Source organism: Spodoptera frugiperda, chromosome 15 (genome assembly GCF_023101765.2).
Source record: "Spodoptera frugiperda isolate SF20-4 chromosome 15, AGI-APGP_CSIRO_Sfru_2.0, whole genome shotgun sequence".
NCBI lineage: Eukaryota > Metazoa > Arthropoda > Insecta > Lepidoptera > Noctuidae > Spodoptera > Spodoptera frugiperda.
This window is the reverse complement of record NC_064226.1, coordinates 2,511,467-2,532,318: the sequence shown is the minus strand read 5'-3', so window position 1 is coordinate 2,532,318 and position 20,852 is coordinate 2,511,467. Positions and strand designations below refer to the sequence as shown.

At 34.8% G+C, this 20,852-nt stretch overlaps 1 protein-coding gene and 1 non-coding gene across 5 annotated transcripts in view; one reads left to right on the top strand and one right to left on the bottom strand.

Annotated features, from left to right (window-relative positions):
• The window catches only part of LOC118276940 (syndecan), a 283,688-nt gene that overhangs the window by 212,342 nt on the left and 50,494 nt on the right, over positions 1 to 20,852 (top strand). The window lies entirely within an intron of this gene.
• On the bottom strand, positions 857 to 929 carry Trnav-aac (transfer RNA valine (anticodon AAC)). Its single transcript has one exon. It is a non-coding gene; the product is annotated as a tRNA-Val (tRNA).

The following is a 20,852-nucleotide window of genomic DNA, read 5'->3' as shown; positions in this document are numbered from 1 at the left end:
TGTAGTTAGTCGATTATTTACTCGATAATTACTGTGACATGCCGACGTTGTTCTGTTTAATTGTATTTTCCTTGTTAAGTTTTGAACGGCGACATTTTGTTAGGATTTGGTTTGTTTGGTATATTTAATTTTTGTTCTTATTGAGTGATGCTTTTTAATACTCTCTCATCTTGCATAGAACTTCATATTTTTGGTTCTGAAATTTGTTTAAATTGAAAAAGCACTGTAGTATTCAGGTTATACATGTCTCTATTCGTTTTCCTCCGTAGTTACTAACCCAAGTATCTGGCTTACTTGTTTTTTTAGCTACCGCAAGATCGGGTTTCTTTGACACAATCTTTTATACGAATGAAAGACTAATATACGCTTTGTTATAGATTCCTGTTGTTTACAGAATTTGGGTCAAAGTTACCCCGTATCTTACCGATACGTATTATATTTATTTTCTTAAAAATACCATTTAATAACAGAAATGGAGCTCCCAAAAACAGTTCTTCAATCCAAAAACCTTTGAAATCCATCACCTACGAGCTGAATATTTAAATGACTCTCTATACCGAAGGGAAACACTCTGTATGCCGTGCTACATGTACATTTAGTGTTACAAATGTGTACCTTTACATGGGCATCCCTTACAGAATATAAATTAGATCTCAAGTACTAACATATTGCTAAAAGTAAGGGCATATATTGTAAGTGCGTGTTCGTGAACCATGGACGGGTGATTGAAAGGTTATCTATTCGTAATGTTGCTTATTTGTATATAAAATAGTGCAAATAAATAGAAAAAGTAAAGAAAATAAATAAAAATGCAAAGAAAAATATTGGGAGAAAGGTTACAAAAAGCAAAAAGCTATGTTTCCGCCCGGGATCGAACCGGGGACCTTCTGCGTGTTAGGCAGATGTGATAACCGCTACACCACGGAAACTATGTCTGTGGCGTCGAAATTACGTATCAGTATCAACAATGACATTCATTCACGATTTTTTTTAAATATTTTATTGATGTCCAATAAATTATGACATTATCAATATTAATAGATGTTTTGGTTAATTTTATCTTAATTATGCATGTACATATTTATGTGGGGTATTCAGTATTTATTGTGGGCTTTATTATGATAATAATATTCTTATCTGTTCGAATTCATTTGTCATGCTTGGTTATTATTTTTTAAGGAAAAATACATAATACTAAACGCTTAGGCTTAATGATACGTAAATTACTTTGACTTACAATATCTACTATATTAAATTAGGTAATGAGATCATTTAATGTCTTAAAAATATATTCTAATATTAACCTTAAACTTACTGTAAAATAACTACATAGAACTTAGCGTAGGTACTTATTGTATTACTTTGAACAGTATGTAATCCCCAAAGCCCTTAACATATAAGCTCCGATCTGATATGTATTTATTCAAATAATATCTTTTAAGGACATCTTAAAGGTAGACTTTTCGCAAATGTTAGCTACTTACAATTTGCTTATAGGTACCTACGAGTACCTACTTTCTGTTGTTATTTAGTAATCCCGTCACGTACCTGCCAACTCACCTCGTTATCTATTTTCCTTTTTTGTTGCGAAAAACGAATTCACCGAATCCCAATTCCCGTTTTATTCCCTTTTAACTGATATAAATTTTACTGCTTTGCATTTTTATTTTTATTAATTCGCTACATTTTCACGTAATTTGCAACCTCTTGTATCATTTCAACTTTGTTTACAATCGTCATTGGTTAAACAATGATCATAAAGCATTTTGACAGCTGCGTCAAAATGGCGTCGCTTACAAAATGGCGCCCTATGATTTGTGACGTCACTAAACAGCGTTTGCGCTTCGATAGCAATTATTAGCATGATGCTCTCTATAGTGTGGTTGTGTAAATCAACACAGCTTTAGCTGTAACTGTTGGTGGTAATATACAATTATACATATTTAGCTACAGTTTCTATAGTAACAAATATTTGAGAAATTGACGTAAAGTTCCAACCATTATTCTACAGTTATTTTAATGACATAACTTTACTATTTCCTCCTATTACATGAAGCATAGTAAGATTTTAACAGAAAATAAATAAAACATCTGCTAAAGATTACCCGTTTTTCAAGCATTTCTTCCCGACTTTTCACCTTGGATTTTCTTATTATCCCCGTTAAAAAAACTTGTGGAATTTTTAAATAGAGGTACAAAGAAGGTAAGGGTGAAAAGAATTTCTAGCACCATCAAGTAACTTTTTTGAGTTATTTCTTACGCAGATTAAAGTTATAATCTTCCGTTGACTGTGTAAGATATATAGATGGGTCTCATTTCGTAAATATATTACGTATTATAAAGTATTTTAGGTTCCGAATTAGAACTTGTAAATCAATGCGGTGACTTGAAATGTATGGAATGCTTGTTATATGTAGGTATAACACATTTTGAAATACTATAAGAATAATACAATTTTGCTAAAACTGCACCATAATTTCAATCACCAAAATCTAGCTTTTACATTACCGAATTAAAATTATAGTCCCTAAATCTACTTCTAAAAACTAGACAAACTGCCGTACTATGTTAATATAATCTCCATACATTTAATGATTACTTTAACTATTCCTTGGCAACGATTTTGTATATTGTTCTCAAAACAATTGCTAAGGGCTGAGTTACGTAACCATGAAATGACTCTGAATACGGCAGTAAAACATAGACACACACCAAAATCACATCACCTAAATTCATTACCAAACACAAAATATGTCACCGAATAAAACTGTGTCAGCGGCAACTCCAGGACATTTATAACGCAGCACATTTAACTGAAATACTCTCTCTAAGAGGATTACACGGGCTCAGTCCACCGGCATTCAGTCCTGAGTTAGCCAAAAGGCAATTCCTAAGTATTCAACTAGAATTCCTGACATAAGTATGAATATCACCAGATTCCGGTGTTCCTATTGTAAGCTAGTTTACGAACTAATTTGAACGGAGTTTTCTGGGACTTTTCAAAGGCGTTTGATAATGATGGTGATGGGGATTTTCGATGTTTCGTAAAGTATTGTGATTATGATTTGATTTTGTGGATTTAAATGAGCAGTTATGAAGTGAATTTTGTTAAACATGTATTAAATATGATGATGATATTGATGTCCATGTTCACTAATTTTCAGGCATGATTGAGCTAAAAAAGTACAAATGTTGTATTTAAAAAAAGACACGTTGCCCCCCACTAGGAATTTCTCCTGTGTTGTGGGTGCGTTTACAAACATACAAATTCACATACACATGACGTCCATACCCGAAACAACAATTTGTGGATCACACAAAGAGTTGTTCCTTGCGGGAATCCAAGTCGTTACACGTTGCACGGAAGGCGGTTGCCCAGCCATGGCGTCAACCTTGCAGTCATATTACTAAGTATACTAATATTGACTAATAAATAGAATATCCAGAAATTTTCAGGCACGATTGACCTAAAAATGTACAATTCTTGACAAAATGCCTTTAATTTTCACTCTCTAGTTTCGATTCGGGAGCAACAGCTCGACCGTCGGGATTTCCAATCGGGTTGAGTTCCAATAAAGTGAAACGATAAAATCAAATTACTTGGAAAGCAACTAAACTGATTTATTTCTGCACATTCTAACTGATATCACTTTGGCTAAACTTTTTTGACATGTTGTTTTACATTATCTTGCTTTTCTTGCTATTTATCATCATGATTTATTATAAAATATTTAACACTTTAAACGCTACGGGGGTCATCGGTGACCGACGTTGGCGGAGGATTTGCCTTCAACAGTTTTCTATTGGCAGTCAAAGATTTAAGTATTATTAACATTCCGTAGTTTTTCTTTTTCTGAAGTGCTTATCCAGGACCTCACCGTATTATGTTTCCTCAGCGCTTTTATCGTGCACAAATTTAAACTCTCCAAACTTCATATTAGCAAGCAATGAAACCAACTTACAAACTCACACATAACATTAATCCACTTTACCCTTAATTTTCTAACTTTTTATTCACAAAGCCGTTGTATAATTGTATTCAAAATATAATATCAGTCGCTTTGCCAGTCTGTCCGGTCCCCAAGCAGACCTAAATAAATATTTTACGACGACAAACATACAAGTACCAAGTACGTTCGCATTTCACGAGCTATGAGGGGGGCGACTAACTTTTTTATGTCAGCACATACCTCCCCCATTTATTAAATGTAACCTACTTATATTATATTTTATTGTGCCAGTTTATTTTTCTTTCTTTTTTTTCTTTCTTTTGGAGTTAATAATTAATTGCGTTTAGTAGGTAGGTTGGTACCCGTGTCTGTTTCTTAGAAATGGTTTCAAGACTTTTTATTAAATTAGGTGAAGTCAGGTTTGAGATGTTTTTGGAATTAGGTATTTAATATAGCTTGTTGGTAGCAAATGATACAGCTGAAACATTAGAGATTTGATTTCGAGTTCGGCTAAAATATATTAGAACAATCTTTACCAAGTAAAAATTTTGAGACAATGAGTTTACTACAATTGTTTTTGTCGATACTCGAAGGCAAAGGCGTAAATTTTTTGTATGCCAAATTTTAGTTCCACTGGTGACCGGTAGAGGCGTTATAAAATTGAACATACAAAAAACGTCGTCGCTATCGACTATCGACAAATATTATTGCTTCAAACTCATGGTAGAGGTTCAGAGCAGTATAATAATCTCAAAACACGAATTCCCACAACAAATTTTCCACCAAAATCCGTACTCAAAACAATATCTACTTTGCTTATAATAGTTGAACAAGTACAAAATGAAGACGTTTCCAAGTTAACTCAAGTAGGTGCTTAGCGCGAACCAAGTGGCGTGCACCAAGTTCAAACGGTGAACTAAGTTGTGATACAACAATTAAGTCGAACTTCAAGTTTATGTACAAAGGGTGTGATGGCACCTCCATCGAGCCGTTTAAAACAAACTTACTTATAACAGGAGATTTTGAAGAGGGATGCAAATGTATGGCACTGGGTTAAGAGGTAGATTTCATGTGGGTGATCACACAATCTTTAAATTGAAAGGTAATTGGAAAACTACGTAGTCTAGTAAAATAAATGTTCTATGATGATATAAGAGTTGATGGTATAATAAGACTTTTGAAAGATCAGGAAAGATTATCTAGTCTAGTTAGCTAATAAATAAAATTGGAGTGTCTGTTTGTAATATTGAAATCTTTCAAAGAATTATTTTATAGTAGTTTTTCAGTTGTCAGTATTATATCAGTTAGAAAAGAACATAAACTTTAAAAACACTACATAACAGTTGATGAAAAAGCCTCTTAATTTTAATTTAATCATTTAATGCAAGTATAAAATTAACTGTTTCACTAAATACACATTAAGAAAAAAAATTTGAAACTGAAACGTTTTTAAAAGCTAGTGTGCGATAATATTTGTTTTTTCTTTATAATTCTTTAAGTGGATGCGTTTCGTCGTTCTACAGAACTGAGTTCGTGTGTAGTGAAATTGAATGACAACCAGGGATATAATTAATTTACTGGATACGTCAGTATGGCAAATTTTATTTTAGGAGCGAATTTTTTTCATGCTTGTTAAGTTATGTGTGGACTATGGGCACAGATGCTACTGTTAAACATGGGTTAATTGTTGGTTCACGAAAATTCTAAAAGACTAAAAGTTAAGAAATAGATACGCATAACGAATAATAACTTTCAATGAAATTGCAACAACACATCATAACTAAAAGTAAACAGATTTGAATAGCCTTTGGTAAATGTTTCGTTAAGATAAATCAGTCAATTTACCGACAGATGTGAATCAGCTACTATTCCTACACCCAATTTAGATATTACACGTGATATAAGTAAATCTAAAACTACTTTTAACCGACGAGAATGCATGGAAAAAACTAATGACTGTTGAGGAAGCGAAAGAGATATGTAAGTGTAGCAATTGGCGGTCCATTGTCTCTGCCTAACCCCATGGGAGACAGGTATAAGTGTGTCTTGACGTCAAACTAAAAAAAATGCCACATCTAGTAACACATAAGTCCAGATGTCGTGCACTAAGTAATTTGATAACACATTGTCACAATGCTCAGGTTCCCTTTGTGCTCGAGTGCTCGCACTGCAACGCTTTATTTTGCTTTTAATTTAAATGCTTGCTTAATTCCTTACGCGCTTGAGTGACAGTTTCTTTTTCATTTAAAATTGCAATGTTTTATTAATGGATTGGTATGTTTTTATACCTATTTGTAGTAATGTTCGTCTATGTCTACTGCTTATTGCCAACCCTGTTGGACAAATGACATAAAACCAATGTATGAAAACCCTATAGATATTTTCTTTTATAACCTTTTAACGATTATGTCATTTAACTAGAAGAACTGTGACTCTTCTGGTGTTGCGGGAGTCCACGGGCAGCGCTGATCGCTTACCATCAGGTGATCCGTCTGCTCGTTTGCCACCTATTCCATAAAAAAGATCCCTTTTCTTCTTTAGCCGGGTGTAGAAAGAAGTATTTACATATGTATAGATATTTTTTAATTTAATCTATTTGATATACTTATTTAGACTAAATAATGACAGAAGATACCTTTTTGCCTGACCTAATTAAATTCATAGTCATGTTCAATATTACGTTCAGAACATCCAAATAACAATTAGTACCTACGTAAATTAATTGAAGTACGCCTGTCAACAAAACCTAGCTTTGAATCGCCATTGTAGTATTTAGATTGAAACATGTAATTACAACGTTAATTTACTGTGCCATTTTAAATAAATGACTTGACAACAATTCCCTGTCTAGACGGACTAATATTGCTTATTCAAATTACAATAATTATGTTAAGTATTCGAATAAATAACCTATTTGAAGCGAGTTGTCAGTGTTCTATGTGAGATTCTGTTAAAGCTATAAACGATTTTCACATTATAACATAATAGTATTACCAATAATGCGTATACAGTTCCCTTAGTACAAGTTTGCTTTACGTTTAAAGTATTCAAAACGAGAGCGCTAATTCTTTGGTTTATTCGAGCCGGCCAATCAGAGCGCTGAATCAGTTCATCTGTGATCACGACGCTTTTCACGAAATATCGGAAACTCATAGACATAAATAAACATGGTAAATATCCCCTCTCAAGTTCTAATGATAGTGTTAGTGACCATGTCAGCCACACTTCTGGTGGAAAAGTACCCTTAGGTACTCTTTACCCAACAAAAACTAACAAAGTAAACACCAAAATAACATAGGCACAAAGAGAAACACCATGGAAACACTGGTGGCACTTTATCCGTGGCACTACATGTCACTACGCCATGTGCCATGTGCCACAGTCACGGTGGGTTGTCACGCTAGCTTTCAGCCGTGGATTTGCTCGGTTTACTGGCTCGAATAGACGACAGCCGAGATGTGGTCAGTTTGTATTGTGGAATATTTTAGTTGTTACATTGTGTAGGCGGATTAAGAGAGGTTCGTTTGTTAGCTGAACAAAGAGTTTTTTGGATGTATAGGGTTATTAGTAAGGGATTTTTGTATATTTGATGGGTTCTGTTAATCTAGATGTGGGCGTGAATCAAAAAGCTATACTAGGGAAATGATTTTGGAATACTAATCCAGTAGTAAGATGGAATTAAGTCGAATATAGTCTACAGTTGGTCAAAATTGTAATAGTTACATCACATGATGGGTATCGAAACTTATTACCATTTTTTGAAGGGGAGAATTCAACCTATGACTTCTCCCGCCTTGAGTGAGGGGAAAGGCAGTGTCAGACTCTTACTGACTATAAACCACCCCGTTCCTGCTCTTTGAACCGGAGCGCCGGTAACCCGCTAGGTAGGCCGCAGTTCCATATCAGGCATCAGCACCACTGGGCCCCATCTATTGTGATCTGATGGCTCTTTGACGCCGTACGCAACCCTATTACCCTAAGCACGACAATTGATATTAAAAGTGTTGCTACTATTTTCGACTAGAAGTCAAACAATGTTAACTCTGTGAGTCAAAATAGTATATTCTCACTCCTACATAATTGTTGTCGAGTATCGTTTTAAACCTAATTAGTATTTCAGCACTGAACTCCATATTTTTGTGTCTGTAATATTCAACCGTGAAAGCTCACACGACGAAATTAATTGTTTCGCTTCAGTCCTGAAACGAGCGCCTGAATACTCGCTACACAACTTGAATATTACCAAGTTTTGACTTGCCAAGCTAATTTTTCATCAAGTTCAGTGATTTACTGACTACGTGCAGGGTTGTGTAAGTACTTTTGAGTAAAGATATGAATTTGGATCGTCAACGACGTGACTATTAATGAATATTTTAATTTTTGGAGTTGGAAATAATTCAAATAATAAGCTCTAGCGGGACAGGCATACTCATTCTTAGGCCTCTTTGCACACGAAGAAACAAATCTGTCATTTAAAATGCCGGCTACGCACCCGTGACTCCTTTGGTGGCCATGGGCGGCGCTTATCGCTTACCATCAGGTGCCACGTGTGCTTGTTTGTCAACATTTCCATAAAAAAAGACTGTCACCTTTACCAATATATTATATATACCATTTAATAAACACAAACAAAACACACCATCATACAAATACGCCAACAATACTGTACACAAATATAATACTTATACCTATCACCCTTAAGTTACTTTTCAATTCTTCCAAAAAGTCCCGAAGCCGACCTTCAGCTGCTTTTAATATTAAAAGTAAGGAGAATTGTTGCGAAATGGCTGGGAGGCACAAAGTCAGGCGATGGCAGTGCAAGTGTTGGGGACGGGTGAGAGTTTCTCTTGGAGCACAGCTGCTCTCGTATTCTACCTACCTAGACATCTATAGCGAGTATTCTTGGTCTTTGGTGTAAGTGATGAACGAATGCGTCGAGTTTCGGATGAATGCGGTTAGTGAGAAATATTGTTATGAATGAGAAAAAATATTGTAATAGTGAAGTGTGACTACCTATTAGTATGAATCGCACATATGGGGTCCAGTAAGGCTGATTACCGATATGGAGCCGCAAAGTGAAAAAGAGCGATGAGCAGGAGTAAGAACTGGGTGGTTTTTAGTCAGGAAGAGTGTGACACTAGCTCTCGCTTTACCTAAGGCGGGATTCACTGGATGATTTTCCCCCTCAAATAAAAAAAGGATAAGTATCACACGAAATAATGACAATACAATTCATTCACTCATCCAAAAATTAGGTACAAGTATTTGAGATTTTTTTCTTTCAAATTCTCCTTAGGCAAATAGTATTCACGGTAGTAGTCCTAACAAAGAATTATACAATTTCTAGAAATAAGCGTAAACAAAGAAGTATACAAACACAACACATCGTCCAATATCATCATGACTTCGCTACCCACACAAAACAAGAGAACACAGAAGACCTCCAAGTTCGGCAGCTTCAGATTAATTTAGATAACGTAAGAAGTTTTGTCATCGCGTCGCAGCTGGCCCGATGGAACTACTCGCTAACTGTAGTTTAATCTTCGTAACTAGATGTTATTGTTAGATTGTCACCACGGTAATACTTTGTGAACTAGATTTGTTAGTGGAATTTTAAACGTGGTTTAAGATTTGGGGGAGGTTGTCGCTAATTTTTGGAGCCTTGGATTTATTTTTAAAGTCAATTTTTCCATAACAAAATATACATTGTATATGTTTTGCTTTTTTGCTTCAAGTCCAAGGAAAATAATTTAATTTGTAGTGGGGTATACAATTATTATTACGTTGCATACATATTTGCATAGTTCTACAGCTCAACTTAGGTTGGTCTTAGAACTAAAACCTAAGACCCCAACACTAGTTTACAATCCTCCCTACCAAATGTACGAACCAGTCTTACATCTAATTATACAATCAAATTCACACTACACATACAAATACACACAACATAATAGTTTCTACACGACTACACATAGAGGTATACAAAACCAGTTTATCATGGTCTCGCTTTGTGTGTTCTTTCCGTACATTCGACGGCCAATTTATACTGGTTTGTATACCTTGATGTGCAGCCACTCATATTGTCCTTAATTTTCACAATTTCCGATATAACGCCTGGCCTAACCTGAATTAACTGCGAAACTGAACCTGATTTACACTGAAACTCACGTTCAATGAATAAAACATGAAACTACAGCACTCCCGATGTTCTCATGATAATTTATGGCGTTTTTTTTTTGTGCGGAAAAATTGGAGGCCTTTTTGTGTGTAGTAGTGGCAGTCAATTTTATTGTTGTGTTGTCGGGTTGTTTGATGTTTGCTGTGGCTTTAGTTTTTAAAATGTAATAACAAATTAAGTACTTAGCATTAAAATCAATGTATTTGAAATTGTAATCGGTTTTTGGTCCTTATTACGTAGGAAATAACAATACCTATGGCCAATCTAGGCGTGGTACGGTAAAACTTCTTCAACTGCTGTAAGTGGGCGTTTCTCAAAAAGCTAATGGCGTCATTATCCTCAACCAAAAGTGAATAATTCTGCCGATTGAAACACAAAATTTGGTTTAAATAAATATATCTATGACACTGCTCTCAACCAATCCAATAAGAATAAGGATGATAATAACCTACCATGATGCTTAATAACGCGGGAGATTAATGATTTATTTAATAAAAGTTAATGTTTTTGAAGAAACACCCAGATACCTTTTTTGGTTTACTCTAAACGTAAAATTTTATCAAGGAAGCGAAACTCTCGAGTAAATCCACACAAATTACATTGTACTCATTCAACCTTTTAATCCAAAAACGTTATTATCTTACAACGTTTCAGTATAAAAGTAATGCGATTTATTTACTCTTTGAAAAAGATACGCAACGTTTTGAAAAGGAGGTCCATCGGGCAACCGTAAACGATATATTCAATTGAACCTATTATTCTTTTATAACCAACATAGAACCTTGCTGAAAGGGTAAAAAGTTCCTTTCAATATCATGAAAGATTTCTTAAAAGCAGAAACAAACTAAATGTTTATTCTTTCATTTTGTAAGAGCTTTTTCTTTGAGTGAAGAAAATCGCGTAAGCACTTCTCTGTTATGTAATTTCATGCTATTTTGAGTCTAATTTTGAGTGTTTTATGATTTATATTTGTTTGCAATTTCTTGTGTCATTAGTTTATTAGTCGTTAATGAGACGAGTAGGCGCAGGTTTTGTCCCAAACTTAGATAAAGACTAACATGAGTTAAAATATTTGTAACTGTGTGAGAATGTTCGGAAACTGTTTCGTTATATTGTGTATTACTTTTTATGCAATAAAAGAACTGAGATATCAGCAGACATGTTGCTGATAGCTGTAAAACCTAATGGTTTTGTTCTGTAGCGTTAGGGTTGGAACAAGGGAAATGAATTCCAGTGCCTCACTTTGCCTTATTCGATATTTTGTGAGTATTTTTAGTAGCGCCATTTTTGAAACCAACTGATTTAAATCTAACCTAGAAGAGTTCCCATGGGATCCCGTTTCGTCATGCCCTGTCTTTATACCAAATTTCATAAAAATCCGTTCAGTACTTTCAGCGGGATTGACGGACAGGACAATTATAATATTAAGTGTGATACATACACATATAATTTTACAGCATAAATATCCTTTTTCAATTCAGTTATTTCTACTGCAGTAGTAACCCTATCTGGCTTACTTGCATTCTCACTAGCATGCACCCAATTTTGGAATATTGGAAACAATATCCGCGGTGCAATGGAACGTATAACCATTTTACTGACCCATTTAAAAATTGCTTGCTATGAGCATATGCCCATAGTTGAAGAAAACTGCTATATTGAATATGATAAGGGAAATTATATGTACCATGGAAATTGAATACATTATTTTCTTTAAGGGTTTCAAGGGATATTAAGAAAAGAAGTAGCAAGTTTACAAGTAGCTTTTGTATAATAACATTGTAGTAGTAATTTATTTCCATTGCTGTTTATTATTTATTTTATGGAATAAGCCGGTAAACGAGCAGACGGGTCACCTGATGGTAAGCAATCGCCACCGCCCATGGACACTTGAAACACCAGAAGCGTTACGTTGCCTTTTTGGGCCTCCGGATTGGGAATTAAATTTCTGTACCGATATTTTGTTATATTTCATTACCAAAATTATTTCAGATCTGTATCTCTATATTAATTTGTTGTTTTGTTCTTTGCAGGTAAGTTCACACAAGATGAAACTTCATCGTTGTTTTACTTCTCTTCGAGTTTAGTAAGTTAGCAATAGTATTGTCAAGTAATTTATTACTCAAATAATTTAAGAATTTGAATCATCAAATATTTGATTCAATCCACAAAGATAATACAGAAGCAAAAAGTAATAAACCAAAACTTTTACTATAGACAGTAATATTTAAAACCCTTTATAACACACAAAGACTTCTTAAAATTAACCAAAATTTAAGCTTGACTAGTAAAACAGCAGTAAAGCAGACAGTTTACGATATCATTACACAAAGACGGACGTTCGCATAAACTCCGTTCTAACATTACAGCTTTGTGATCATAATTCTAAATTCTATTTTATGTTATCTTTCATGTAAACCGCAGCGATTTACATATATTTGTATATTTTGTTGATAGAGCAGATAACATTCATTTTGAAATTTTATTATTTAAGCTATTGTTCAGCTAAAGAAGGTACGAGTTCAAATATTTTCAGTTAAGGCATAAGTCTATGTGTAACTTGTGTCTGATCTATAACAATAGGGCCACTGCCTTTGATATGACATATTATATGTAACAAGTAAAAATGGGTAAACTGTTGTGAATAATATAAAAAAAAAAATGTTGTACTGATCTACCTTTTTTGAGGGGGAAAATCATCCAATTACTTCTTCCACCTTGGGTGAGGTAGAATGTCAGACTCGTACTCACTTAAAACCACCCCGTTCCAGTAGGAAGAAACTGAAGCAGAAACCTGAAAGTAAGAGTACCTGCTACCGCCATTAGGTCATTTGTAGCTCCGGTTTTGATTGACCTAATTTTGATGTAAATGCTATTTAAACGTAAGTTGATGTAGTAAAGAGTAATTTAGTCCACGAATTTCTCTTCAAATTTGACTAGTTTTATTAATTATTGAAGCCTTACTACCACAAAATTAAACCAACACAAGATAGTACATAAATCCCAGCTTACTCCTTCTGAGAAATACCAGGAATAATCTCCATCAGACGATAATATTAATGTAACTAATAACATATTCTGTTAGTCCACACTCGGGATATTTCACAGCTAATGCATTTGCTTGATAACTGATGCATCTGATCAAATATGTATGCCTAGTGGCCCAGTTCTCGAAATCGTGTTAATACGAGTCACAACTGACCTTAGTAGGTCAAGTTGGACCTAAGTTATTAAGTTAACTTCAAAGTTCTGTACCTAGATCTTAATAATTAGGTGAAAACTGAGTTTAAGTTTTATAGACTCTAGACTAGTGGTAAAATTTCTATTGCATTCATTAGGGCAAGTATCTGATTCTTGTATACCATACACTTACTTTATGGATCACAATCAACGATTAATTTGATGTTAAGATTTTAATCTTCTATTATACAAGAGACTGTATTTCGATAACTTCTGTATTTGCACTTAATTATGAGTAATTTGATATAGAACAACGTCCCTATTATTTGTTTGTGATCAATCAAAAAGTCCTGACTTTTAACTGACTCAAGGAACAAATCACGTTAATACTTGTAATAAAAAAAATAAGAAATTAGTAAGAACCTACTTCCTTTAAAAAAACACTAAAATAGTAAAACAAAACTCCCAAACCCCCTCCCCCCACTCAACGATACCCACATTAGTACCATAAAGTAGAATTCGGCATATTTTAAAAGTTGTGGGGTTCCGTACAAAAGTAATTTGCTTTGAGAGTATTCTGGCGTACAAAGGGGAGGTTGCAATATTGTCCTAACGAATTCCCGACGACATTTAGGCCGTCTTATTTTATTAGGGTCCCGCAAGGACAAGGTGAAAACGGTATTGAACCAGTATTTCAATTTTTATTGCTGTTCTTTGATCAGTTGTTAGTGATAATGCTAAGTCTGTGCTAAGTAGAGAGATGAATTTGATTTATGATTGGAGATTTTAGAAATGGATTTCATTTATGAATCAGGGTGTTTTTCCACCAGAGATGTGTTATGTAGCTATGCTATGAAGATGTAATAGGTTAGCTGTGAAACTATGACCGTTTCCACTGTTCCTAAGTTATGTAGCTGTGGGAGGAAGATGCGCTGCTCGAGTATGCCATTTATCAATAGTAGGGAGCCATCTATAGCACACATCCATAGCACGCATCTATAACACGCATCCATAGCACGTATCTTTCCATATAAAAAAATAGCTTAGCTGAGTCCACCAGTGGTTTCCACCAGTGTTAAGTTATGTGTACCAATGAATATGATTGATGGAAGCCAAACGGAACTCTCGCAGAAAACCACCGTAATTATCCTTACTATGTAGGTATGCTGTTTCTTTTTAGATACAAGATATTTTATTAGCAAGCAGAATCCTTAGATTTAAATGCATTCCATCCTTCACAAGGCACATCATAGAACACTCTGTACCATGTTCAAAGACGTCTTCAACTAAGGAACTCCCACCAAATGATAGTGATTTCATTAATTCCCTCCCTACCCGTGTGGAGGGTAATAAAAATAATAATTTGTCACTCCTTCACTAAGTTATCGTCCTACACTTTACTCCATGAGGTTTCCCGTTATGAGGAGTTTTTCATAAGAATCCTGTTAAACTTTCCTCTATCAAATTAGTCGGGTCTTGAGCTTAATGAGATTTGAGTTTAAGAACTGTAAAAGTAAATAATAAGGGATTTTTTCTGTCTTTTTTCCTTCTAATATTTTTTGCTTTAGTTATTTATTAACATGACTGCTATCATTGAACCACCACGAACTGCTTGACAATCCTATGCTGGACTATAGGCTTCTTCTAAACATGAAGGTTTGCCAAAATCTGCGCGCTTGACAGGCAGAATGGAGATCGAAATTTATAATAGATTCGCGTTTATAAGAGAGCATTGCTCCTTAGTCTCCGTCAAATGTGCAGTCCATTAAGGACACCCACGTGTGGAGAAAGGTAAAGAGTAGAGGTTGTGGGAAATATATTTTACTTTACCATCACCACGTGACAAACGTGGTGTAACAAACGCGCGAATGTAGTTGTAGTCGCAGAATAATGTCACTATCCAGAGCTGTGGACAGCCTAAGGAGTTACCGGGGCTCCAGATAAAAGCAGAAGTAGCAACGAAGTGGTTTTTAGTCAGTAAGAATTTAGCACTACTTCTCGCCGTGGGTGATCATAGTCAGTAAGAATCTGACGCTCTCTCGTTTTACCCAAGGTGGGAGAAGTCATTATATGACTTTCCCCTCTCAAAAAAAGACTTACCTCACTGTTAAGAAAAACAAAGTTTCCATACCTAAAATCTAAACAATCTTATAACTAACTAGCTTTCCGCCCGCGGCTTCGCCCACGTGTAATTCGGTTATATATAGCGTTTTTTAATGATCTCGACAGGGCTTTTTCTTCCACAGGCTGAAATCTTGTTACAACTGGAATTAAATATAGCCTGTGTTACTCAGGGATGCATTTGTGCATACTGATTACGTCGAGATTTATGGACCGATTTACGTGATTCTTTTTTTGTTCGGTAGAGTATACTTTCAAGTTGGTCCCGTTGTTACCTAGTCAGGATCTGATGATGGTATTCCAGGGAAATCAAGGGCAAACCTCAAATTTACAGGCAATTACGTTTTTGACAATTTCATAGATCTGTTTAAGTATTTGCGTCTGATAGTCATCATCCCATGTGAATGAGCTGATGATGGAAGGTACAACTCCTCAACGGTTAGGAGTTGAAAGAAAATTCTTACGAAGTTATACGTACATGTGAGGCTATTAGGTTGACCTGATAATAAAAAGTAAATCTCATTAACGTTAAGAATTTAGGTGAAAATGGATGCGGACAAATTTCGTCTCTTCACTTGTTTCCTTTTAGCTGTTTGTATGGGTAGTGTTAACACAAAATAGGGATTTAAAGGCGTGATGTTATTAATGTTATGCATGTATGTACATTATTATGTATGTTAAAGAGACGACTGAAAGTTGTCATACAAAGTCTTTTTTTTTAAGGATGGGAAATCATCAAATGACCTCTCCCGCTCTGGGTGGAACGGAAGGGAGTGTCAGACTTTTACTGACTAAAACCCACCTCGTTCCTTCAGTTGCCCTTTGCGTTCCGGGGCCACGGTATCTCGTTAGAACTTTTCCGCAGCCCCGGCTCAGTTTATCCCGTTTCCCCCCTTGGGGGTTGACATTTCAAAAATACCTTCTTAGTGCTCACTTATGTTACTAAAGGAACCTCTGTTCAAAATCTCAGACTCCTATACCGAGCGGTTTCGGCTTTGCGTTAATAAATCAGTCACCCAATCGCACCCCTAAATCACGATTGGAGGGTAGTTTGAAAAAACTTATAATGTCAAACATATTTACTTGCCTATGTACGTGTTCATGCCAAGTTTCAAGTTTATAAACCCAAGGAATAAGATTTTTCATAGAAACGTTTTTACCCCTTGAGGACCCTTGAGGAGAACTTTCCCGCAGCCCCGGCTCAGTTTATCCCGTTTCCCCCCTTGGGATTTGAATTTCCAAAAATCCTTTCTTAGTGCTACCCTACATATCCCAAGGAACCTACATTCCAAATTTCAGCTGTCTACGACCAGTAGTTTCGACTGTGCGTTGTCTGTCAGTCAGTCAGTCAGTCAGTCAGTCACTCAGTAACGGAAGAGTTTTATATATATAGATAAACTTCATACTAAAATCCCTCGATATAATCACGTAACATCAGCATCGTTAGTTGTTACACTTAATATGTATCAGCCGGTTACCGCTCAAGTAAACATTATTAAAATTCAGCTTATAATGTTAGTGCGAGACTGTAATACTAAATGTTTTGCTACACGTCTAGACGTGTTACAATGTAGACTAGACGAGTTTAGAAATAGATTAAGTTTGTAGATAAGATAGATCGCAATGATGTCGGTGATGTCTTTACCTATACGATCTTTTTTCACGCTGTCCGAAGTTGTATATCTTAAAAGTTACACAGCTATGGAATTTGATGTAATGATGATTAGATGAAAAATTAAAATGTTTCCTTTCATAAACTGTGTAACCCAATATTAATAACAAACAAGTTTATTTTCTTAAGACTATGAAATATTATAAAATAAATAATAATTAGGTTTTTAAAATGGTTTGATTTGATTTTTTTACTTCTAAAACCGCTCAATCTGATAGACTACTGACTATTTTGGAAAACTGTAGTAAAAAGATTAGTCTTAATACATTGAAAGTGGTTTTACCCTTCTTGGAATAAAAGGCTCACTATCATACTAGCTACACTAGTAACGAGTACTAACTCGTTGCTATGATTACTGAACTGCCCAAAGCAATGTATATAATACCAACATTATAGATAGGTAGAAAAATGTACGCATCTGACGATTATTCTATGAACTAGCCAAGCTCTGCCATGTCAACCTTTGTTACGTTTTTGTATATTTGTTGAGCGATAACAATTTCAACATGTTGGAGCCAAATAATAGTGTCTAACAAAAGAATTTTGCTATGAAAAATTCAACCTTTTTTACGTACTGTTAAAGTTCTTTATTTACTTTATAAGTAAATACAGAGTTGATGTTTGTAGTAGTGAACAATATATGTAAATATTATGTAGATGGAGTTTCTAAAGTGGTACAGAAGGTTTTATACCTTCTCATAATCTGTTTATATGTAGAAAAAGAAGTGTTTTAAGTTACATAGTTTTATTTGTAACTAGATTCTACGAGCGGCTTCCCCGCGTTCCCGTGGGATAAAAAGTATCCTATCACCCAAATCATCTCATACCCTGTATGTATACTAAATTTCATCAAAATCCGTTCAGTAGTTTCAGCGTGATTGATGGACAAACATCCAAACAAACAAATTTTCACATTTATAATCTTAAGTGTGATGTAAAACTAAATAAGCCATACGTACTACAGTGTAAATATACTGGAGTAGTTAAATCAACGAAACTTAACAAATGCAACGTAGGAAAATTCGAAAATGACATTGAAATACCCATAAATTAAGTAAAATAGTTTCCCATTTTGAGCTTGGTGGTTATTGGATATTCAGTTTTATTTACCTGAACATAAAGACTATATTTGTTTTTATCGTCTTATAGAAGCAGTTTGCGAGATTGTGGCGTACGAACATTTACAACCTTGTAACTATTACATGAAATTCAATTTGAATACGCTCATATACGGCAAGACAGAGGAGAATTCATAATATAACATTACGACTTATATTTTCCGAAAAAGTATAGAAATATTAAACACCCACTCATACTCACTAATGAGAATTTATTGATTTAAACAAAATAAAAATCACAGTTTACTCACGTATTATTAATGGAGAAAAACTCTACTAGTTTCGATTCACAGAGGGACTCTTCATCATGAGCAGCGTGCGCAGACGCGGCGATGTCACGCAGCCTACTGATTTTTATTTAACATCTCGGTACTTATCTCATTTTCCTGTCGAATGACTGCTCTTTAAAATGGAAGGAGTTCTGGATATTCATATTTGCTGTTTTATCTACAAGTTTTACTTTAGTATGTGGTTAGGAACAAAATTCCTAACCACATACAATCGATCGATATGGTCATGCACTAAGTAAACCTTTGAAAACTTAAGACATGTTTTAAGTTTGTTTAAAATACACATCTAAGTTACATAACTAATATATGTGTTTAAGGTGTGTTTAAATAAATAGTTACTTTTTATTATACACATAAATAAATGAGTGCAATAGGTATATCATAGGACAGAAACACAGCAATTCATTTAACTTAAGACTGAGCATTTCTCAAAATCCTCGAACATTCTATCCTAAACTTACCTATAACAAATTCGTCCAAGATATTGTTATTTCCTTACACAAACGCTAAACGTTGCTCGTAAACAGAGCATCTATCTTGTGAAGGGATCACGTCCACGTTTAACAAAGAATTTTTAATATTTTCATTCCTTCTGATTTACCGACGGCAAATGTTTCTTTTCTGCTCCGTGCCTTAAGGTTTAAATGCGCTCCACGACTCGTAACTTTTTATACGACTTTTTGTCATGAAAACGGTCTTAATACTTTATTTCCACGTTAAAGAGCTTTTTTGTAAAGGATGTGTTTATTTTTTTAAGGTAAGTGAGGTGTGAACATTCGCCAAGGTTGCTTTGTCTAAGTGAGATATAAATGCCTGCATTGGACACCTACCTACTTTCTTTTGATTAATTATCTAACTAGATAATACGGAGCTAATTTTTTTTTCTAGAAAAGCTTTTATAAGCTTCCCATACAATCGTTTACAACCATTTTAACACCAACACCGCAAAACGGCATCAACAGACAGAATGTAAATCTTCGTAAAAATATTCAACGTATCGTAAGACCACGCATAACCGTCAAAGAGAAGTCGTTAGTCCGATAAACAAAATGTGTTTCGAACCCAAGCTATCGGCTCGACAGTATCTCTGAGCCCAAATCTGACTAAGTTACAAAGGTTCCATGCAGCTCTTTGATCTCGGTCCTCGAAACGCTCGATTTCGTTCGTAGAAAGTTCTCGAAAAAGTGTTTTTGGTCCTTCGATACTGCTTGGGGGGAATCGTGAAGAATTTTTGTGTTAAGTGTATGATTTAAGATGAATTGTAAAAATAAATATTGTACCAAGTGTAGTTAATGTATTTCCCGTGTATCGTATACAGATTACGGAACAAAAACTAATGAACTTTGTTGAACCCAAGGACCATCATGAAACCTCAAAACTGTATAACCGCAGTTTTAATCAGCCCACTATCACTGACCCAGATCACCCAAAACATTTTCGAAAATGGGTCACACAGTATATCATCAAAGTTCATACACTGTTAACGTAATTAACAGTGGAGTTTAACTTGGGTAAACAGGAGACAGTTATATGGACAAACACGTGTTGGCCTGCAATCAGGAGCCCAATTATTCAGGCGCCTGTACTGAAGCAAACTAGTTGACAGTCAGCAAATTCCTGTAAACTTTGAACTTCCTACGTATAGCTGAATGTCTTGAGAATTATGGTTAGGTGTTAATAGGTCAGTTTTGATGCCTTATAACGCGTTTTGATTCCCGAAGGAGTAGTAAGAGATCAAGAGGAATGTAACACTAATTTTTCACTCGTTAAATTGTCAGTCGCTCACACACGACACACTCATATAACAGGGTGTTAGCCTTTTGTGTTGGAGAAGTTAAATAGTATTCTTACGGATATAATGTTATGTTTGCTATTGTAAAAATAGTTCAAGGCCACAGTCTTTTCCACCCACATGTTTAGTTTTAATTATCGCGTGGGTGGAGCATGTAATTAACAAGTACAAAATATGAGTTACACTTATATTGCTATACTTTCAACTATTTATACTAACTTTTCACATGCAACTACCAAAGGACGGATTGGATACCAAAGACCATAATAATACCCTCAAAAACAAGTGAAATAGTACAGAACCCTATAATACAGAATCTATTCTATTCATCTACATATATAGAATAATTCTATCACCATTTCGTGATATTATCTTATGTTTACATAGACAAATATTATATTCTGAGAATACTTTATTATCTAAATACCTGACAATATGAGACAATCACTGTCAGTTCACTGTCACGTCAATATTTGCTCCGTAAATAAAATGGAATTAAAATTGAAGTAAAGCATAAGTAATGTTAATAGTGATGTTATAACGTTGGACTA